At 45.0% G+C, this 15273-nt stretch overlaps 1 protein-coding gene and 1 pseudogene across 1 annotated transcript in view; one reads left to right on the forward strand and one right to left on the reverse strand.

Moving 5' to 3' along the window:
- Slc14a2 (solute carrier family 14 member 2) overlaps window positions 1-15273 on the reverse strand; it is a 443733-nt gene that overhangs the window by 189187 nt on the left and 239273 nt on the right. The window lies entirely within an intron of this gene.
- LOC110284652 lies at window positions 14451-15074 on the forward strand (annotated as a pseudogene).

The following is a 15273-nucleotide window of genomic DNA, read 5'->3' on the forward strand; positions in this document are numbered from 1 at the left end:
TCCTCCTCCTCCTCCTCCTCCTCCTTCTCATCCTCATCCTCATCCTCCTCCTCCTTCTCCCAACCCCACTCTACTTGTCTTGCTTAGCCTTTCTCCCACAATTCTACTTATTCAAAGAGTCTCTGGGGCAAATGTGATGGCACATGCCTGTATCTGCTCCAAGCTCCTAAAAAGAAAGAGGCAGGGAGGCTGAAAAAACAGAGGAAAGCCTATCTCAGAGTAAAACAAATAAAATCAAGAGGAAGGATGGAGCTCAGTGGTATCGGAATGTACATCTGGCATTTGAGAGACTCTGAGTTTAATCCTTGGTACCCCTTAAACCTCATAAAACAAATACACTCCACAAACACTGCATGTAAGACAGAGGGGGAGGGAAGAAGGGGACGAGAGAAAGGGGGTGGAGATAGCCTTCTGGTGTGTACCAGAAGATAAGATAACTTCATGAAGTCTGTTTTTACATTAATTGGCATGGCTATTCTTTCCATTGTGGAATGCATTTTTCTCTTCATTCCTCAGACCCATATTTTGGATTCAAACCTCCATGCTCAGCTCAGACGGACCTCATGCTCTGTCCTTCTCATTCAGAATGAATCTTGATGATTTGCTGAACCTTCCCTCATGTTCAAGCTCCAACATGTCCATGTGCTAGCCATCCCCTAGTGCTACTCAGGCCTCTCAGATAGAGCTCTTTATCTGTCTTTCTTTGCCTATAATCTTGCCCCCTTTCTCTTCCATCCACTACTGCATCTTTCTTCCAACTAGATCTAGGACAGTCTCCTACCCAGTTGCTGCCCAATGCATATAATAAGACTCAAATAATGGAAACTAGTCAGCATTGATCTGACTGGAATGGCACAGGTAATCCAGCTGCCATACTTATCTTTCAGAGGGGAATATTACTACGGACCTTATAGGTATATGACTGACAAAAATGTGTATGCTTAGCTCCCAGCACAAAAAGTGCTCAAGAACAAATGGCAGTTACAATTGCTAGCATGTTTGAGGTGCTAGGAAAACCAGGAAGACATTATTATTTATATTTCCCACCCAGTGGAAGTCTCTAATATTTACAACTTGACAGTCATCTCCACCTCATATTCAGCAATATGGCTGCTACACATCTGCCTCCTTGAGAACCCCTTCATGTGTCTAGCTGCCTTTTCAGCTGGGCACACAGTCAGTAGCTCTCTTTCTACATTTGTCCTTTGCCACTGCAGCTGTACCTGTAGGGCATTATTTCTTGAACTGTGGGGTACCCAGCTGATCTACCCTGGGAGCTCAGTATTCCAGTCAGACCTTGTGGTCTGTAAGCAGGGCTCTACAGAAAGAAGGAAGAGAATGGGTGGGTTGGAGGAATGGAAGGGGTGAGGGAAGAAGAAAAGAACATTGGAAAGGAAGGATAATCAGGAAAGATGCCAGGTTCTGGTTTGGGTTTCTGTCTTGATATTTATTTTATTATTATTATTATTTTGCCATGAGAGGCAAGAGGAGGAAGAGAGGCCTTGCTGTGAACTTCCAGCTTTGCATGGTTACTGTCTTGCTCTGAATACTGAGATGTAACTACTAGAAAAGGCCTTATAGATGGATAGCTGAAAATATGTGTATATGCTAAGCTCTGTGCCGGGGACATAGAGCGTCCTGTATGTAAACATTACTCCTTGTGCTAACAGGACTGTTCTTTTCATGTGACAGCATTGACTGGCTGAGCAGCCCCCTTGATGTAGCTATGTGGATTTGGGGGCTCTCATTGATTTTTTCCCCCTGACTCTGTTTGAGGCTGGTAGTGGAAGTTCTGCCTTTTTGCTGAACCCTCAAACCCATGCATGGGATGCAGCTTAGGACAAAGGTTGTGTTGCCTTCGCCCTTCCCTTTGTTTTGGCTTTTGCCCATCTCCCTCCATAAGATTTGCCATAAGCTCCCTCCACTTATCTTGCCGTATTGTGCGCGTCTCATCTCTGGAGCTGGTTCCCGTGTGAGTGCCTCCCTGTCTCTTTACCATTCCCCCAGCTCTAAGTCCATTGTCTGTGTTTGTTTGTCCTTCACTCTGACAGTCAGCTGTTCCCAGCTGCTCTCTCCCCTCTTGCCCCCTCCCTGAGTACATTTTGGCTCTCCCTCCCATCCCTCCTCGCTGCCACGATGCTGCTGCTGCTGCTGCTGCAGTGAGGAGGGGGCAATCTATCTGTCAGAGACAGGCTCCGCCAACCTCAACTACCTCTCTCCCGCTGCTGGCAATTATCTGGAGGTTGGCACAGGGCCCGGAAACTGCTGCTTGCACCGCCCTGCGGCTCAGGGTCTGCTCCTCCATGCCAGCCCCTGCAGAGGATCACTTGGTGCCATGCCCAGGATGTGACAACCTGCAAAGGTCACACACACTCCAGAGAAGATGGACTGCTCTGCAAGTGGAATTGACATCGGGCAGATTTTGCACAAGATCCTCCAGATTTTCCAACACTTCCTAGAGGAGAAGAAAGAAGAACAGACTCCCAGAAATTACACCCAGCACGGCACTCACCACACCCACCTTGACATTTGCTGTATATTTCAGGCTTTAATTTATGTTTTAGGGGATGGATTTTTGACCTGCTTTGAAATATTATAGGAGCTTTGTCTATAAGACACCTTCAGAGGTTGCTAGCGTGCCCGATTCCAGGCATGGAGCTGACCACAGCTTTAGAGTGATGGGTATTTCAATTCTGTAGGTAGAGCTATAGTTCCAGCCTCACCTCCTTCTCTCCTCTCTCTGTAGTAGATGGGACTTCAGAGCTGAAGGCGAGTGGTGTGTTGATTATTTACTGCAAGCCTTGCATGAAGGATATTTGAAGTCTAGAGAAGCCAAGTTACCCTAAGACAGCCAGGTAGTCTGTAGCAAATACTGCCCCGGGGGTTTAGGTTCTTGATGTGGCTCTGTGCTCACATTCGAATGGACCCTGCGTGGCAGGTACAGTGGAGTCACCGTCCTTTAACAAGCGAAAGAACAAGTTTCCAGGAATATAAACATCTATGCCCAGATCACTCAGCTACTAGTTGTGGGAGCTCTGGTATCTCATTCATTTTATAACATGCCCTTTTCACCATCCAGCTAGCATGGCCAAGTATCCTGGCAGCTGGAGATGCTAGGAGAACAACGATTCTTTGGTGCCGACTTGAGCCTTTGCAGGTGTTCTGAGCATGGGCAATCTTTTCATGAATATTGAATTTGCAAAGTCCTTCCTTCAGGTGATCCATTCTGATCAAGGAGCCTCTGCCCGGGGCTTTCTGTGTGGGCTGGGCTTATTACATGGCAAGTTAGCTCAAATTTTCTGCTCACGCAATGCAGCCATCCTACAGTCTGTCATTTGAAGACCCTCAAGTCCACAGAACTCTGTTGCTAGCTTACCACAGCCCATTAGCAATTTACCCCTGAACACTGTGGTACTGCCTTCCCAAACACTTGGAAAACCTTCACTGTAAAAGGAAATGCGCAAATACAAGAGATGATTGGGCAATTAGATAGTCTTCCAAACCTGACTCTAACCAAATCAGGCTCACTGCCGGGTCAAATGTAAAGATGCAATTGTGTGGTCTGGGCCGTTTCCCTGTGGCTCTTAGTCAATAATAACTCCTGCCATTTACTGAGCATCCATGATGAACCCAACACTGTGTTATTGGCTTCCTTTACATCATCTCCCTTAATGCTCATGAGCACCCCAGGATGCAGTGTTGCTGTTTCCTTGAAAGTTTTGAGAATACAAAGTCACACAGCTCATGTCTGCTCCTCAGCAGGCTGCCAAGCTACACCTTCATTGATCTGATTCACGAGGAACACAGATAAGAGGTAGTGAAGGGACAGCCGTGCCATATAGTGAGGTTTTGTTGTATGCAGTCCGGAGGCAGCCGGGCCAATCCATGAGTGATAGCAGATGTGACTCTGTATTTGGGGTTGGCCCTGTCTTTATACTTCCTGAATCCCTAAAGGTGTGCTGTATCAAAGCATATTATAAAGACAGTCATTTATCAGCTCTCCGCAAGGGACACCAGGAGGAAAGCATGTGTGGTAGGTTTTAAGAGAGGCAGGATCGCCATAATGACATCAATGACAGCAGCAGACACAAAGTCTTGAGCAGATGCAGGTGATAAGCAGTTTGCTGAGGGAGGCCTTCATTCACACTACACAAAGATCCACCCATGAGCCATGATCCCAATTTTTGTCTCTTTTTTTCTTTGAATTTTGAGGAAGTGAAAGTGTAGAAGATGTTAAAACAACAAAACAAAAGGAGAATAAAACCCCTGCCAGCTGATTCACATCTTAGGGGTGGAACAGGGATTCAGACATCATCTACCTGCTGCCAAAGCCTTCCCCACCACAAGCCTCTTGAGGGCCCTATACTTTAAGTGTATTTTTAGTTGGAGAGGAGATGCTTTCCTGCTAAATAATTAAAGCTTCAGAATTGTCCTGGTACTTAAAAGGCTACATTTCAATTATTTGGAACAGTCGCTGAGGCAGAACAGTCTCCCAAGTACATTCTAGGTTGGCAACATTTCAAGTCGTATATCCTGGAGCCTTCAGACTCTAGTGGACAATATATACTTCTGGCTTGGCAGCCGTTCGAGGGGGCCCTAAAGCTGGGGGATTTATGGGCCTGTAAGGTGGTATACAAATCCCTTGCCTGCTTGGAATGCAGAACTCCGGTCCCTGTTCTCTCCATGGAAACCAGGGCTTGGCTCCAGCCCCTCAGCCGGCTCTTAAAGTCTGTGCCTTTGGTACTGAAATTTTATTTTCCCGTTCCGTGCCATTATGAGGGACATTGAAGAAGAAATTCTCTTATAGCTCAACTGACTCCAGATTTATGGAGAAGTGTGGAAATATTTGCCCTCTGTCTGGGACTGTTGAAGTGGGAAAAAGAAATGTTTTCTACAGACTTGAAAACAGCAACATTGATTTGTTTTGCTCGGGGTTTGCTGCTCTTTTAATGATAACTTGATGCTTTCTGGGGACTCTTACCGGGTGGGTTTCTTGCAGGAAGACTGACCACTGGGGAAAATGTGAAGTTCTTTTCTTACACCTCTCACCCCACCCTCTATGTTCCACCTTTCCCATCTCCCCCTTTTTAATTCCAAACTGTGGGGATCAGAGTCCCATTTCATCTGAGACTTCTTCAGGAAGAAAAGCAATCCAATATTAATTCACAGCAATTGTGAAGTTGACAGGTCGCAATCTCCTCAAATGTGGAATTACTCTCTACTGGTGCAACTTCAAGGCACCTGGGAGATAAATAATTCCAGTAGACTCTGAAGCCACTGGCAGCCCCCTCATGCCACATCCCATGGGCTGTTGGCATGCTGTTGGGAGTGGCTCTGACTATATCTGACTATATCATTTTGCTTTACAAGGCTCCAGATTTCCAAAGCCAAACTTACTCTTGACATTTTGATCTCTTGAGTTTACACGAGGCTTCCTAGCAGATTTGAAGGATACTTCCCAGAGCTTTTGGCTTATAAATTAGATGAGACTCTAATAGAAAGAGATCAATTAGCCTGGTGTTACTCGAGGATGGCTCAGAATGAGGCTCCTAGCAGGGGAGGAAGAAAGACAAATGCAATTCTCATTAATGAATCGCACAATTACACTCAGCCTAGGAGGTTCCTGGAGATGACCTAGTATTTCATTTCATCTTTACCTGGTCCAGTGGCCCTCAGTGAGATGCAATGACAATAATTCTTTGCCCCCTGCAGGTTCTCCCAACACAATAAAAACTTTTAGACTCTAAGATTGACCTCTGCCCATCTGTTTAGCTGTCAAGAGGCACTGTGACCTTGTGGCATCAGTCATGGGGATGGAAGATGCAGGTTTCAGAAAGCAGAGGCTGAAGCGAATGAAACCAAAGAGTGGTATTGGAGCTGGAGAGATGGCTCAGCAGTTAGCAGGACTTGCGGTTCTTGTCAAAGGCCTGGTTTGATTCCCAGCACACACAGAATGGCTCACAGTAACTCTAGTCCCAGGGATCTGATGCCTTCTGGCCTCTGTGGGCACCAGACATACATATAGTGCAGAGACATACATGCAGGCATAACATCCACACACATAAAAAAATAAAGTAAGAAATCTAAGAAAGATACGTGTAGATACTATTTAGTGTAGTCTTTATTTTTGGGATGAATGATGTGTAATGGGGGTTTTCATGAGAACAACAAAAAGGTTCAGATACCTGGAGGGAGATGGCTAAGAACCAGAGGAAGAAAGAAGACATGGTACAAGGGAGGCAGAAGCTGCCTCAGATGTTACAGACCTTCAGGTCTAAGTTCTTCCCATTTAGCTTCTCTGAGATGGTCAGTCATGCCATTTACATTTGTAGACTTTTTAGGAGTAGGAGTGTTTCTCAGAGTCTTGATCAAGGTACCACTCGAGTCGTCTAGCTTCTAAGAAGTCTTCTAGCTTCTAAATCTAGCGTGTATAGGTTGGGGTGGGACGGGCTTCCAAGGCCCTGTGTCTGGGAATGTTATCTTAGAAGCCTGTCACCAGGTATGTGGCAGGTCTGCAGAACAGAATGTAATAGGCTCAGTCTCGTCCTCCCTGTGTGGTCAGTCCACACACCTTCTGTGGCATTGTCAGGGCCAATGGGTGCAATGGAGATGTGCTCAAGGTCAGAGGGAGGAAGACACAGCAGGCTAAGAAGCATTGCAACTGCTTCCCTAAGGAACAACATGGAAGACTCTACAAGGGTGAATGGGAAGAGGAGGGCACCAAGGGACAGGGATTCTATAGCTGCAGAGCACTGGAAGCGAGGTCAAAGAAGCTGAGGTCTCCTGGGACATTGGTGGGCTAAAAAGGATTCCTAGTTACCAACAGGCCACTTAATTTGGATCCTCTTTGTCCCTCACACTTATTGGCTTGGGCAAGGGTACCCTGAAGAGGTGATATATCAGAATCTGCTAACCCAGCCAGTGACCTCATTTCCAGAGAGACTTTGGGTTTGATGACCAGTTTGCGGGATCACCAGTTGAACAGGTAGCACCGTCAAACTGAGGGGTCTGTAGATCCCAACCTTCATCTAGAACTGATGGCCACAGACAGTACCCGACCTAGGAACTCTACTCACCACTTAGAGAGCACCAAGATTATCATCATGACATGTCACTGTCATTTTTACCCTAAAGGACAGCTTTTTGTACATCAGGATACTCATGGTTGTCAGACGTTTTGAAAGGTTTTGTTCTTTGTTGGATCCGAGAAAGGTCATGAAGAAGACTACTCCAGGCTTTTGTTGTAAGTGACTCTACCCCCCTCCCCCACTCTGTATCACTGCTTCCCAAATTGAAAATGACACCAAGACTCAGAGCAGCCTAGTAAATGTTTGCTCTTTGGCCAGTTAAACACTTCTGCTGGAAATGACATGCATGGATTAAGTTTACTCTGTGCCTTTCTCCAGCTCAAACTCATGGAGGTGGTAAAGGCTGGGGCTCAGCAAATGTGCCTGTGTGATCCAGTGCCTAATTCCAAACACAGCATCACTAAGAAAACTCTTTAGCTAGGAGGTAGACAGATGTGGGCTGTGGAGTCTCTATGCCTGCAGGGAAAGGCTTTACCCCTTGTATTCCGGGTCCCTTTTCAGAAGCTGCCAGGCCACTCAGAGTTTTGCTTTGATGCCAATTTTCCTCTACTAATGTTCCGAGAAGAACATTTTCATGGAAGACAAATTGCTGGTCCTTGACCCTGTGACAGCAAATGAAGACTAATGACGGAGCTCTGGCTGAAGAGACGCCTTTGCATTAGTGCCCATCGGGGGCAAACTTCTCCAGAAAGCTCTTTCGTGTTGCTTAGTTTTTCTTAGCCTGGCTGTTGGGGCTGCAGGATGACCACTATCAGACAAGGGCACCTACCTGGCAGGCATTTCTTATAAATCTCTTCTTCCTTCAGAGGTAAAGCCTTCAGCTCTCAGCCCAAGCTATCTCCTATACTCAGGACTAAAGCGAAACCCCAATATTGCCTCAGAGTCTCTCTCCTTACTGCTTTCCCATCAGTGCCTCCTGTGTCACCAGCTTCCCTCCAAGTACATCCGGGTTCTGATTCCTGAGACACAGGGTACTCAGTGTCCTGTTGGCCAGCGTCTGGATCCAGGAGAGCCCCATGTGTCCTCAGCTATGATATGCTTATCGAGGTCAGAAGAGAGTCAGTTCTCTTCTTCTATGGTGTAGGTCCTGGAGATTGAACTCAGGTCATCACGGCTTGGCTTCAGACATCTTAGCTCACTAAGATTCTCTACTGGTCTGGATTCTAGAACCGCTCATAGTTTGTGAAGCTGAGCAAGATACGGTAAAACAAACCTGGCCAACTTCAAGAAACCCTCTTTGCCTTCTGAATTGTCATCAGTGTAGCTCGGAGGGGAGACAGGCTTGGTTTGGGTCCTTTTATTTCTCTTCTGCAGATTCCACATGCTGTCCCTCTGTAAACCTACCAGGAACATGTCTCAAGGAAAGGGTGCCGTATGCCCAGGCTATGGAGTAGGCTTTTAGGTAGCGTTGCCCATCAGTCTGGCTGACAAAGGACAAGCGGTATTTATTGTCCTCTATTGATCCAGTCTTAAATAAAATTGAATCTTATTTGATAGCTGAATCTGAGACTCAATGAGATTAAAAATTTAAAAACCATCCCCATCTATCGCAGGTCCTAGGCGAGATGTGCTTTTACCCAGAGTGGAATTGATTTTTTTTTTTTTTTTTTGAAATTTGTATTCATGCATGCTCCCTAATTGGGGGGAGCACCTGGCAGCCTGGAGGTCTCTGAGTTGCTTCATCTCTTGGGTCCCCGAGGCCCTCCACAGATGCTCCCTCTCTCTGGGCATCTCCCTCTCTCTCTGTTGGAATCCTAAGACATTCCCTGTGCTCAGGCTACCTGTATTTATTCCAAAAGCTAGCTTTACCTCAGCTTTGAAAATCTGCAGCCGCCCTGCAGCTGGGAAGAGAATGTATCGTTTGGCTTTTTGCCCAGAAAATAAGATGCTTCAAAAAGGTCATCACAAAAAAAAAAAAAAAAAAAAAAAAAAAGGCNCTTGGGAAAGNCAAAGGAAAAAAAAAACCCTCTTCTTTCTCAAGGCTAATTGAGTGGAAAGTGAACTTTCATCACACGCTGTCCTTTTGAGAAGGCCACATGTCCTTCAGTATGTTCAGAGGGTAACTCATGGGTGACATGGCTGGGCTGCAGCCAGGGAGAGGGAAAACCTATCATGGAGGAGTAGATAAGAGGAGCCAGATGTGCAGCCACAGCACGGAACAGCCCCTAACCTCTGTGATATGGAGGAGGTGTGAGCTTTCACTCCTGCATGTGGAAGAAGACCCCAGACCCAAGTACAGTGAATCCAAGGATGGGAGGTGGTGGCAGTAACCAGAATCTGGTACAATGGCCTGGCTGGAACTGACAGTGGCCAGTGGCTTTTTCTGAGCTATGAGAAGCTTGGTTTATTTGGGGACCTTAGGACTTTCTCTTCTTCAGCCTAGTCTTGTGATTCTGAACTGGAGACAGTCTTACTTAACCCCAATGGGAGACAGTTAGCAATGCCTGGGGATTTGTTTTCCGTGTCACATCATCTGACTTAAGTCAGATCTAGTACACACCATATCTGACTTAAGTCAATCTGTAGCATCAACCAACCACCACCACCACCACCACCAACAAAGGTCTTAAGGTAAAGAATGGAAGGATGAGAGTCCCAGATTGCTGCATGGAGTTGGTTCCTTCACCTCTCTACTCTTGTCTACACTTGAGTTCTTCTGTGAGACAAGAAGTTGAAGACTGAACTGCTTTAGTGGGCCTGCTCTATTCTAAGTGTCTTTTGGTTCTGGAAGTGAGTACTTTGGGGGTTTTGAGTGTTGGTGCAACAGGCATTCACCGTGGCTCACTGCTAAAATAAGTACTACCCTTGATGCAATATTTTAAGACAATAAAATTAATTGCAAATTTGAAGATGAGTGAAAACATCAGAATTGTACTGACAAGACAAGGTCATATTTTGGTTGCCTCTTATTCCAGTCTGGTTTTACACAGCAGTAGAGTGAGCTTTGACTTTAGTTCAGATTTTGATATTTTCTTCATTAGGAACTTTTGTGTGTTTAATTTTTCCTTTTTAGGTGCTAGAGACAGGATCAGGGACCCTGTCACACATTCGAAGCAGGCACTCTATCAAGGAATTACTATCAGCTCCTGCCGTTACATTTCTAAATTGCTCTGGAGTCTGAATCTAACTTTTGTGTTTCCCTTCTGGGTGCTGGGAATGAAGCCCAGGGCCTTTCACGCCCTCTGCCACTGAGATAAAACCTTAACTTTTGACTTTTTCAAGTTGACCTTACATTTTTACTTTTTCCCTCTACCTTCTAAGTGATGGAATTATAGGTGTGTACCACCATGCTAAGTACTAGATACAAGTATTGAGGTCAAGTCAATTGAGAGTTGAGTGACCCTGAGGTTGTGTGTTAGTAGAAACCAAGAGGTAGCCCTTCCCTCCTGAGTGTGTGTGTGTGTGTGTGTGTGTGTGTCTTCTTAACTTCCATCCTCTTGGAAGGCACATGGTGAAAGGGCACTTTGGGATATCTAAATGAGGCACAGGTATGGGGTGGCAGCTTCCTTGACATAGGAAACTCCGTAGATTAGTCTGAATTTTCAAGTGCAAACGATGAGATGAGGTCTTGCTCAGGTCTAGTGTGAGCTCAGCCCCAGGAGCCTCTGGCACTCACGGTTTCAGCGAGCTTGGTAAATTTCCCCCTTTCCTCTGTAAGGTATCTAGGACCCATGAGGGGTCTGCTCATGGTCATGTTGGGTCATGTTGCTCTACGAGCAAAGATGCAGTAGTATCTCTTGACCACAAAGGAGACAGATTCTTGTTCCAAGTTGAATACTAATCTCTGAAGACCTCGGCTGTTGCTAGGATCCTCCAGACACCACTCTGGATACTAACAAAGTTTTCTGGCTCTTACATACAACTGGACTGTCATCTTTCACAAGTCTGACCTCATCCTTGTTTTGCCAGAATCTTGGTACTCCTGGCCTAGACTTATGACCTATTGCTAGAACCATATAGATAGTTGTCATGGAAGAAAATTCACAAAGAACAATGTCGTCGCATTCTATGTTGCTGGAGAGAAAATCATGAATAATTGGGAAAGTAATAAATGCAAAATGTCATCCTTCTTACTCTAATTTCCATGGTAACCCAAAGCTTAACTTCCTCTTAGTTGCGTTTATTGTCCCAAATTTCAAATGTAGACATTGACTAAAATGAAAAGCACTCAGTCAGAAATACTGCATTTTGTTTTTCACAGGAGCAAGGATTTTAGTGCATAGTCCTACAATCCAGGGGTGTGACATACTGAAATCATCGTGTAGAGTTAGAGGATTTCCCTACTGCACTGTTTACAAATGCATTTGGCACTACAGTGAAACCCATTATTGTGTCTACTAACCTAAACTGGATAAAAATAGAAAAATTCATTTGGTTTGGATTGTTAGTGTCATAAGCTCTGATGTACATATTTTATAGGCTCCATTCCTTTTAGCTTTAATCTCCAAATCTATCCTGTTATGGATGGTATTTGATGCCATTTTAGACATAAGCAAAATGAGGCCAGTGGGGATCAACTTTCTTCAAGTACTGACGTTGGTAAACCGAAGAGCTGGGGTTCAAACTTAGGCTGTTCTGAGCCTTGGTTAATCCACTTCACTGCTTTGCCCCAATTCAGTGTCAAATCCAGACTCAAGGGAATTCCTTACGCAGAGGCTCAGATCTCATAAGGACATGCAAGCAGACATCCTGTCAGCCGCATTCACTCTTTTGCTGTGAGTCCTGAAGTTTCACCATTAACTGTGGAAGGAGAGACAACCTATGGGACAACGTTCTGTGTGACCAACAAAGTGGTCTTTCAAAAGACAAAGGACATGGTCCCTTCAATGTGTGTTGATGACCCAAGATCGTAAGAACTACAGGAGAGAAAGAATCTTAGATGACATCTAATTTAAATTTCCCTGACTATATAAATAAAATGCAAAACAAGTTAATGGAAGATGGTTTCTGGGAATGGGATTGTAGAGGCAGATAAACTTTTTCTAAGATTAGAGAATGTGAACATCAATAAGAGGGAAAAGAATTCACTGGCTTTAATTTAATAGTTTATTAATCTGAATTTAATATCCAACTTTGAGAATAAATAAACTTTATCCAATTATCTTTTCCTCTATAAGCTGAATCCTACTCCTTCATCAAATTCTAGTTGATTGATTGATTAGAGATGGGGTATTGCTCTGAATCCTAGGTTGTCTAGGAACTCATTACACAAGCTTGCACATGTGTAGGTCTTAAGCTCACACAGGCCCTCCTATTAGTAGCCACCTTCAGATGTTGGAATTACAGGCATGAGCTATGTGCTGGACCAAATTCTAATTGAATTCTAAGGTTTCAGAATAGTTGAATAATTTTTCTTCCCCTGATGTGCTATTGAGTGTTTATCCATAAGATTGTTTTCTGATAGCTTTTACTATTCTCACTTGACTGAATTGAGAGTGTAGAAAGTGTGTCTTCAACTGGTTGCTTCCCTAGACCTTCCTTTCCTTCTCAGCATGTGCTTCAGGGCCCCAAACCCATGACCTTGGGCACTTTGGTGAGCTTAGGTCAACTCAAAACTGTCTGTGTTAGCTTTCCCAGGCCTGGAGGCACCCTTCTTTCAGGTTCAATTCGCAAACACAGTAGCGAGTTTCATAGCATTATCATTTAGGACAACTCTCAAGTGAAATGGTTCTGAGCTACTTGCCATTAGAATCACTAGTGTTTCCCCAGAGTCAGTTTACATCCACTGCACAGTGGGTGCTGGCTTCAAGTGCTGGTCACTTCCCCTCTATTGTTTTTTATTTTTCCCTAACATTCCCTACTTGTGATACCTGTAATTCTTGACTAAATGGTTTGCCTTCAAATCTTTATCTCAAGGTCTTGTGGGTGGAAACCTCAAACTAAGATAGGCTATAGTTCACACTGACTTGTTGATGGGATGACGAATGGGCTGTCAGAGCACTAAATTGCAGATGTAGGGACTCTGTGTTCTCTTTTCAGAGAGTGTGATGCTATCTCCCACATGCTATTGAAGTGAGGATGCTGATGGGCAAAGGTCCCACCTCAAGTTCATCTGGTTGCACTCTCCGCTTTGTGTCTGTGATCTATCACTGACTTTGGTAAGTACCGACAGCGCAAGGGGAATCCCATCTAACCACCGTTATCCTTAGCCCATCCCTGTTGTATCAGTTGGATGTAACTCGCACACGGTAGTTCCTTCAGACTGATTATCTTCTGACAAGGCCATGAAGAAATGTTGACCCTGGCTTACAACTAAAGCCAAGGGCCATTCCTTGTGGAAACACAAAACAATGGGAAAATGCAGCATAACAGCAAACTATGCCCTAACAAGGCCATGTCAAATTTATAGGGGAATAAAATAGTGATGCTCAAGTGAGGCTAGATCAGCAGTTTGGCTGCCTCCCACCCAGCAGAGAAGGTGCTGTCTGACTATCTTGGATTGACTTTCTCTTTTGTGAATCATAGCAGAGCTCATCCAGCAACACAATTTATTTTCTAACTTAAAAAAAAAGGCTGGAGGACTACGCTGATGGCTTATGAGAGGAGGAGGCATTAGCAGACAGTCTGACCACATCGAGACAGGCAGATGGTTTGTGGGACTCACGCCAGCTGGGTGTTGCTGTAAGTGATCGTGTATCTCTTCTCTGTGCCCAGCTCTTGGCTTGATTAAGAGGTCAGGAGGAGGCTGCCTCAGCACAAGGCCACGGTGCACATGATATACGGCCAACCTGTCGGTCGCCTAGAAACAGCACTCGAAAGGGGCCTGAAGACAAATCAATTTACAAGCCCATACGTTTGGGCCAGGTAGTATTGCCTGTTATTAATACATGTTTGAGTGTTTGGGATAGTTTTTCCCCCCAAATACCAGCCAGGCCTATTAACTTTGATCCATTTGAATATCTTCCTTTTCAAATATAGTCTTTCCTGATATGTGACCACACCCTTTGGATGGAATTCTGACGAGTGAAGCATGCAGAGATCCAGGAGAAAGAAGGCTCAGATGGACTGCAGTCTGGCTTGGTCTTCCTGGCTTTGGAGAGCCCCCACTGCTCTTAGTTCTGGGGAGATGCAGGAAGATGACAAATTCACCCTTTGACCTATGAGAGTTCAAGGCTTACAAGCTTTTGCCAGGGTGTGAAGGGGCAGTAGAGACCTGGGCAATATGAGCAAAGTAGTCGGGAAAGACTTCCAGAATGGAGATAGGGCACAGTGTGGGGCTCATGCCTATGAATAAGTGGGGTTGACCAAGGTGCAGGGGTCCCAAGCATCCAGTAAGCATAAGAAACCATCAGCCTGGGTACGCTTTAGTAGATGTTACCCTTGTTTGTCAAAAGGACATCGGGTTCTTCCTGAAGCGGCCAGAGGTGACCTGCAAAGATGGTTCCCTACTCTTTTGACCCAGAAACCCCCTCCAAAATCATGCAAATCAAGAGGTTCAAACCTTCGTGTTCATTCTAAGAACACCTGGGAAACTGCCCAGGCCATCAAGGGTATGAATATTCACAAAGCTACCAAGTATCTGAAGGATGTCACTTTAAAGAAGCAATGTGTGCCATTCCGGCGGTATCATGGTGGAGTTGGTAGGTGCACCCAGACCAAACAGTGGGGCTGGATACAGGGACGGTGGCCAGAAATGAGTGCCGAATTTTTACTGCACATGCTTGAAAATGCAGAGTAATGCTGAACTTAAGGGTTTAGACGTAGATTCTCTAGTCATTGAACACATCCAGGTGAACAAGGCACCTAAGATGCGCCGACGAACCTACAGAGCTCATGGCCGGATTAACCCATACATGAGCTCCCCCTGCCACATTGAGATGATCCTCAATGAGAAGGAACAGATCGTTCCAAAGCCAGAAGAGGAGGTTGCACAGAAGAAAAAGATATCCCAGAAGAAACTAAAAAAAAACAAAAACCAAAAAACAACAACAAAAAAACCAAAAAACCAAAAACTCATAGCACAGGAATAAATTCAGCATAAAATAAATTAAATGCAGATTAAGTAAAAAAAAAAAAAAAAAAGGACATCAGATAAAGTCCACCAGAGCTTGATGCTAGCACTGGAGCGCCACAGGTGTGGTGACAAGAATGACTCAGCAATAAACTCCACTCTCACGTCATTCCCACCTGACCTGGATGGTCCCTGTGACGATACCAGCCTGTTACACCTGCTTCTGTGTAATTA

This window comes from Mus caroli, chromosome 18 (genome assembly GCF_900094665.2).
Source record: "Mus caroli chromosome 18, CAROLI_EIJ_v1.1, whole genome shotgun sequence".
Classification (NCBI taxonomy): Eukaryota; Metazoa; Chordata; class Mammalia; order Rodentia; family Muridae; genus Mus; species Mus caroli.